The sequence below is a fragment of the Anguilla anguilla genome, chromosome 11 (genome assembly GCF_013347855.1).
Source record: "Anguilla anguilla isolate fAngAng1 chromosome 11, fAngAng1.pri, whole genome shotgun sequence".
Taxonomy (NCBI): domain Eukaryota; kingdom Metazoa; phylum Chordata; class Actinopteri; order Anguilliformes; family Anguillidae; genus Anguilla; species Anguilla anguilla.
The window spans coordinates 9,516,593-9,524,092 of record NC_049211.1 but is presented as its reverse complement, the minus strand read 5'-3'; the positions used below and the strand labels follow the sequence as shown (position 1 = coordinate 9,524,092).

The 7,500-nt window shown below is 54.6% G+C and overlaps 1 protein-coding gene across 1 annotated transcript in view; it reads right to left on the bottom strand.

The window, feature by feature from the left end:
• Positions 1–7,500, bottom strand: part of skia (v-ski avian sarcoma viral oncogene homolog a) — an 86,415-nt gene that overhangs the window by 61,276 nt on the left and 17,639 nt on the right. The gene's annotated exons all lie outside the window — the stretch shown is intronic.

The window sequence follows — 7,500 nt, the reverse complement described above, 5'->3', positions numbered from 1 at the left end:
CCCCCTCCCCCCCCCCTCCCCCCCCCCAGTAATGCAATCAGTCAGCGGCAGCGCGCCATCGCCATAGCGCTGGCGTGTCTGCAGCACACGGGGGGGCGGGGGGGCGCGCCGTCGAGCTTGAGCCCGCGCCCGCGCCCGCCCGCCCGCCAGCCAGGAAGCAAGCAGCACGTTCTTATTTAGCACAGGAAGAGCAGATTTGCTTAGCAACCACATTAGCGCTCCAATCACAGAGGTATTTGGGATAATGCAGGCCAGGCGAGCGAGAGCGGGCGGGTGCATTAGACGCACACAGACTTTTCAACTGGCCACTTCATCCCTCCCTCTCTCTCTCTCTCTCTCTCTCTCTCTCTCTCTATCCGTCTCCCTCTCTGTCTGTCTCTCTCGCTTTCTCTCTCTGTCTGTCTCTGTGTCTCTCCCAATCTCCCTCTCGCCATCTGTTTCTCTGTCTCTGTGTCTCTCTCTCTCACTCTGTCTGTCTCGGTCTCAGTGTCTCTCTCTCTCTCTCTCTGCCTGTCTCTCTCCATCTCCCTCTCTCTGTCTCTGTCTCTCTCCATCTGCAGAACTGTTTCCGCTTGCTGCGCTGGGGGGACCCTTGTTGTCTGGCACGTTGGCACACACCAGTAAATCCATTATCGTGCTCCCGATCGCCTCTCCTCTTTTTTTTTCTCTCTCTCTTTTTTTTTTTTTTTTTTTTTTAAAAGGATCAAAGAATGAAAAAGAAACGGGCTTTTTTATTATTCATCCATTTCCTTCCGCCCACATTTCTCGTGCGCCTTCGGTCGAAGCGAGCGCTCCTCGACGGGACGCGGCCCGGGGTCTAACGAGACCAGGAAGCGCTGGTGAGGAAACCGCACGAGGCGGAGGAGGCTCTAAAGTACGCCGCACCGCACCAAACCGGCTCGCTTCAGCCATTAAAAAAAGGGGAGGCCAGACCGTCACGTTATCAGTCATTAAATAAACATTTTCTCCGTGTTTTTTTTTTTTTCGCTCTGCTTACTACAGCCACTTCTGAGCTCTGGCCCGGGGCCCCATCCCATCCCCGACTCCAAAGTTCACCTGCGCTGACAGCTCCCCTTATAAACAAACTCGGTAAACAGGACTACTCCCGCACTCACGGACGCCACGCTACGCGTATTTACCATTGAAACGTTAGTACGTGTTAATGAGCGGCCTTCCATTGTGTGGTTCACATTTGGCCCAGAGGATTGTGGGTAGAGGTATAAAGCACGGTCAACCGTTTGTAGTAAAACACTGTTTCCTCAAGGGCATAGCGGCAACTCTCAGGTTTGGAGTCTCCTCAACGACAGCACTGCAGAGCAGCAGCAAGCTCGGTAGGGGCCCAACGCCTCAGCACCTTATCAGCGTTCTCCCTGCAGATCTTCACTCCGCCAGGGTTAGCCCGAGCAGGCTCGGCGCTCCGCTGGAGACGGCGACAGAGATTCGGCCTGATTAAAAACCGTGTTCGCAGCCTTCTGCGCCGCTGTCTGCCAGCTGCGAGCAGGAAGCCAGAAATGAGTTTCCAAAGCTTTTTTACAAATACAGGGGAAGGAAAGCCTCAGAGAACTCACTTCCTCAAATCTGCCATTTGGTAAAAATGTGCAGTCTCCTCTTTTTATTTCTTCTGCTTTACAGTTAGCATACAAATACCCAGTATACACACTCTTTTTTTCTTCTTCTTCAACCACACTCTGCCACTCATGTCTGTGGGCTTTGTTATTGTGTGTTTTTTTTGGAGGGGGGGGGGGTAGGGTAGTTGGGGGAGGGGAGGGCAGTCTTTGTGAGGGGAAACACAAAGGCTCTTTGGTCAGGGCGATGCTGGACAGCCTCAGATGCAGAGGCAAGGCCAGCACACGCTGGTGCTTTCGAGCGCCGCCTCGGACATTTTGTTCCAAACGAGTCGTGCTCAGCTCAGAAAGGGACCCGGTTCCAGGGCAGAACCGCGAGGCGTAGTGCTGAAAGCATGGTGGAAGGGGGGGGGGGCAATCGCTGAGACACAGTGGATGCGGGGGGGGAGGGGGGGGGGGGGACAGGAAGTTAAAGGAGGGACTGTGCTATGGCGGTACCTCCGGGAAACACGCAGTGAGAGAAAACGCGCCCGCTGTACGATTGCCAGTCGACTGGAGGAAAGCCATATGTTGTATTGTCAACATTGGCTCGTCTGGATTACGGGAGCCGGCCCAGCCGGTGAGAGAGGGCACCGGGGGGCCACGCTCTGTGCCGGCACGCCGCCTGACTTCTCCATTGCTTAACCGCGGCTGTGCCACGATTGGGACAACCTGACGAACGCTGTCGCAACACCGGCCAATCCGATTCCAGGCCCTATGCTGAAATGCTACCGCATTTTTTTTTTTTCTCACAACCCCCCCCCCACGCCTATTAGAAAAAATGCGTTATTACTGTTTCTCCGTCTTTTCTGAACGGCTTTAAGAAGGCCGTTCGGTGTGAGCAGGAGGATGTCGCGGGTTGGCAGTAGGGGCCACTCTGGGCTTTTGGGGGCGTGGTGAGGGCCACATGCCCCTGGTCGTTACCGCGGGGGGGGGGGGTTCCTGGGAGAGTTTAACGGCGAGGGGAGGTGGGACGCCGGGACACAGGGCCAGGCCACGCATGCAGAGGGGCGCTGGCAGACCCCATCCCACCCTCGAAACAGTCCCACCGTCGGCCGAAGTCCCCGAGGCCGGAGAGAGGCGCGGGAGCGGCCCGCGGGAGGGCCCTGAAAAAGGGCGCGCTGTCCCTTTAAGGCCCCTTCGCCCAGCGGCTCCGCTGTTTGTCCAGAGGCGATCACCCCACTCGCGTCACGTGACACAGGCAGAGCAGCGCTGGCGGGCAGGCGGTTCGGACCGCGTCAAACGCTCGCATCAGCAGCCCCGCGGTCACCTTTGAACTGGGGCCGCGTCTCGCACAGAAGTACACAATGACGCCCCTGTCGCTCGCACCCGGGTCCCGGGGCAGGACAGCTCCGAAAACAGGCAGGAAGGAGGGGGGGGTGGGCAATGCACCTCCCTTACCTCATTACCAACAAAACAATTAATAGTGTCATTTCTGTTCTACTGCTCATAAAAACTGAAAATGGCAAGCGGAAAACATTCCAGAACTGTCAAATAACAAAAAATGTATGTATAAAATGTGTATACATAAATATATATGGTTATACACAGATACAAAAACATATTTAAATATGTTTTAAAATACATATAATAAGTTTGTACAAAAACGCATAAATGTATTTTTGCTTCTTTTTTTGGGGGGGGGGGGGTGGTAATGACTACGGGCCCCCGGGCCCCGGAAGGCGAGCGGAAACAGGCCCCTGCAGAGGTCACGGAGGCAGCGAAAGAAAAGAAGCACCGTTCCTTCACCTCCGCCACATCATCACTCTTTTCCCTCCGCTTTCAACTTCCAAGAGACACTAATGGACAGATTAGCCGCCGCTCGCCCTCGCTAGCCTATTAGCGGCCAGCCCGATGATCAATTCACCCCTAGCCTGATAGCATCAACTTTTTAACACTTCATTATTATGGCTTGGAAGCAACATCAATCTACTTAAAATGGATCCACCTCTCTCTCCCTATCTCTCTCTCTCTCTCTCTCTCCCTCTCTCTCTCTCTCTCTCTCCCTCCCTCCCTCTCTCTCTCTCTCTCTCTCTCTCTCTCTGTTGCCGCGGCTCTAATGCCCCCGGACCAGAAGCAGCCGTGGGGCGGCTCGCCGCGGCTAATCATCGCTCAGCCCTGCAGCTGGAGACCTGCGCGTCTTTAAAGCTTTCATTAGACCCATTTTTAAAACGGCTTAACGTGTAATCAAAGGACCGAACCCCCCACCCCACCACCCCACCCCACTCCACTCCACCGCACCCCCCACCCCACCATGCAAAAATGGGCAGCCCTTCTCTCCTCCACGAGAGATCATCTCAGTTGTGAATATTCTTTGCCGAGCTGAGCCATTCAGAATTCCACATAAACCCTGCCCTCCAGCTCCTCCACTCCCCCCCCCCCCCACCCCCGCCCCCGCCCCCCCATCTTGGGCGTGTCTGTGCAGTGTCGTGCTATTCCCCTCAGTTCAGCCGAGTGAACTACATTTTTAAAAGCATAACTGAGAGAGAAATGGCAAAGACACTTTTTTTTTTTTTCCCAAGCTGCGATTACATAAATTTTGCAGGAGGCTTTCTGTTTTATTCCAAGTCTGATTAAAGCACCACAGCACTTTGTTTAGTCTACATCCACATTTTTTGTTCGTTCTTGGAGCTATATTTCATTTTCGTTTTGTTATGTGCTACTCTGTGTGTGTGTGTGTGTGTGTGTATGTGCAGGTATACATTTACGTCTCATGCATGTGAACGCATGTGGGTGTTTCTGTTGTGTATAAGTACCTTATGTGTGTGTGTGTGTGTGTGCATGTATACATTTACGTCTCATGCATGTGAACGCACGTGTGTGTTTCTGTTGTGTATAAGTACCTTATGTGTGTGTGTGCGTGTGTGTGTGCATGTGTGTGTGTGCGCTCGTCCGCGCATGCGTGCACACGCGCGTGTGTGAGCGCCTTTATTGATTACTGCAGGAAGTGCGTTCTGATGTTTCACGCAGCTTCCTGAGTGCGAGCCCTGTCCGCGGAGTCCCTGCCAAACCCCGGTGATCTGGAAGAGAGGCCGAGACAAAACACCTCTCCCTCCGTCCTCCGCTCAAGACAAAACAGCGATCGGGTAACACTGACTAATGTCTCGTACGCTCGAGGAATAACATAAGCCAGCTCGCAGAGCCGGGTGGAAAGGCACACTGTAAAACACACCGGCTACAGGGCACTCTCTACCCTTCAGCAATACTAAAAACCCACCCCGAAACTGCTCAAGCTATATTAAAAATATATTTCACATCGTGGAATGCCAAAAAACACTGCCGAAGATTTTACAATGAGCAGAACTTGCAGGGCCTCAATGTGTTTCGCTCACAAAGCACTCTCGGACCCTGAGACAGAAAAATGAGTCTTTTTTTTGTCTTTCGTCCTATTAGGCCACTTTACACGGCTCACAGTAGTTTTAAAGAAAAACGAGAAAGGGCCCAGAAGTGTTTAATTACAGGGCTGGGCCACTAGGTTTGTTAATGTTTGTTTGTCAAAGCGTGTATGGCGAAGGAGGCAAACCACGCAGGGTGACATGTAGAGGCCATATTTGATTCACCGTAGAACAAACAGGCCTGGCTGGAGGGTGGGGGTTGGGTGGGTGGGTGGGGGGGGGGGGGGGGGGAGAAAGGAGGGTGGGGCGGTATTAAATTATTGCCTACTTATTCCTGCGTCTGGATTAGCATCTCTGCGGCGAAGGGCAGGGGGTTCAATTGGAAGGCTGACCCGCGGCGGGGCGGTTGTCAGGGACCCCGGGCCCCGGCGCTGTCTGGAGATAATTAAACAGAGCGGACAGATGGGGCCGGTGGAGGCACGGGGGCCAGGGGGGGCTGGCGGGGGGGGGGGGCAGGGGGCCGGGGGCCGGGGCCCGGTGCAGCGCGGAGAGGGCCGGCCGGCCCCGGCGCGGGGGCCAGATTGACAGGGACATATAGATGGAGGAGATGCAGGACGCCTGATGTAAATAAATTGCCTGTTGCTTCGGGTATCCTTGACAACCTTCCACCGAGTGGAAGGGAGGGGCTAATGGGAATGGGCAGTGGTGATGGGTTGGGGGAGGGTGGGGAAAGGTGGGGGGGGGGGGTATATCTTAACGCCCAGTGTGCCTAAGTGTGGAAGGGGGCGGGGGAGTAAAACACCATCAACACTTTCTTTTCTTGCAGCCACCAATTAGATTAATTGCAAGGCATCAGCCCTGACAGGATATATATGCTGACATGGCCTTGTGTGTGAGTGTGTGTGTGAGTGTGTGAGTGTGTGTGTGTGTGTGTGTGTGTGTGTGTGTGAGAGTGTGTGTGTGTGTGTGTGTGTGAGTGTGTGTGTGTGTGAGAGTGTGTGTGTGTGTGAGTGTGTGTGTGTGTGTGTGTGTGTGTGTGTGAGTGTGTGAGTGTGTGTGTGAGTGTGTGTGTGTGTGTGTGTGTGTGTGTGAGAGTGTGTGTGTGTGTGTGTGTGTGTGAGTGTGTGTGTGTGTGAGAGTGTGTGTGTGTGTGTGTGTGTGTGAGTGTGTGTGTGTGTGTGTGTGTGTGTGTGAGTGTGTGAGTGTGTGTGTGTGTGTGTGTGTGTGTGAGTGTGTGTGTGTGTGTGTGTGTGTGTGAGTGTGTGTGTGAGTGTGTGAGTGTGTGTGTGTGTGTGTGTGTGTGTGTGTGTGTGTGAGAGTGTGTGTGTGTGTGTGTGTGTGAGTGTGTGTGTGTGTGAGAGTGTGTGTGTGTGTGTGTGTGTGAGTGTGTGTGTGTGTGTGTGTGTGTGTGTGAGTGTGTGAGTGTGTGTGTGTGTGTGTGTGAGAGTGTGTGTGTGTGTGTGTGTGTGTGAGTGTGTGTGTGTGTGTGTGTGTGTGTGTGTGAGTGTGTGTGTGTGTGTGAGTGTGTGTGTGTGTGAGTGTGTGTGTGAGTGTGTGTGTGAGTGTGTGTGAGTGTGTGTGTGTGTGTGTGTGTGTGTTTTGCGACTCTATACTGTGTGTGTACGGATGTGTGTGTGTGTGTGTGTGTGTTTACATCTATCCATGCATGCGTGCGTGTGTTCATGTGTATGCATCTGTACATGCACACGTGTACATGTTCATGTCAGTGGATGTGTACACGCACGTGTGTCTTCATCTGCGCGCATGTACACGCGCACGTGTGTGTGTGTTCACGCGTGTGCGTGCGTACGAGCCTGCATGTGCGGCCCCGCTTGCACGCGCGTGAGATTGGGGAGGGGCCCGGAGAAGCCAAAAATCAATGAGCTTAACTGCAGTGAAGAGAGAGAGAGAGAGAGAGAGAGAGAGGGAGAGAGAGAAAGAGAGAGAGACCAGCAGGATGGAGGAGGAGAAGGAGAGGAGAGACGTGCTGCTTCCTGAACCTGAGAAGCCAGGCCCTGGCATGGCGGGAGGATCCCCTTTCAACACATTGTTTTATTTATTATCTCCGCTGCCAGTTCATTTGCAGAAGTGGGCTGGAATGGGATTAATTGGAGAGATCAATGGCCAGGAATGGTGGGAGGGGAGCAGGGAGGCAGGATGCTAATGATATTAAAGGCCATTGTTTCCAGCACTTAATTCCTGAGGGGGGAACCTGAGCCCCCCCCCCCCCCCGACATTCCAGCAGGCCTCCTCAGATGGGCCGGCCTCGTCCCCACCTCCGCTCGGGCTGCGCCCGCTGGGGTGTGACCGTCCTCCGAGCCCGTCCCCATCCAGCCCCAGCGCGCGGACGCTCGCCCCACGGAAACCACCCCCCCACCCCGCACCCCCCATCGCCGCCGCCCCAGCGCCTCCCCGAATCCCGCTCCCCGGTGCTCTGTGTATGCCCCAGGCGCGTACGCCCCCGTCCGTGCCACTGCCAAGCACAGGAGCTGGGGCGAGGTGGGCGGGTGAGTTTGGGGGTGTGCTCCACTTGTCTGCAGTGCCGCAATCTGCCCAATTCT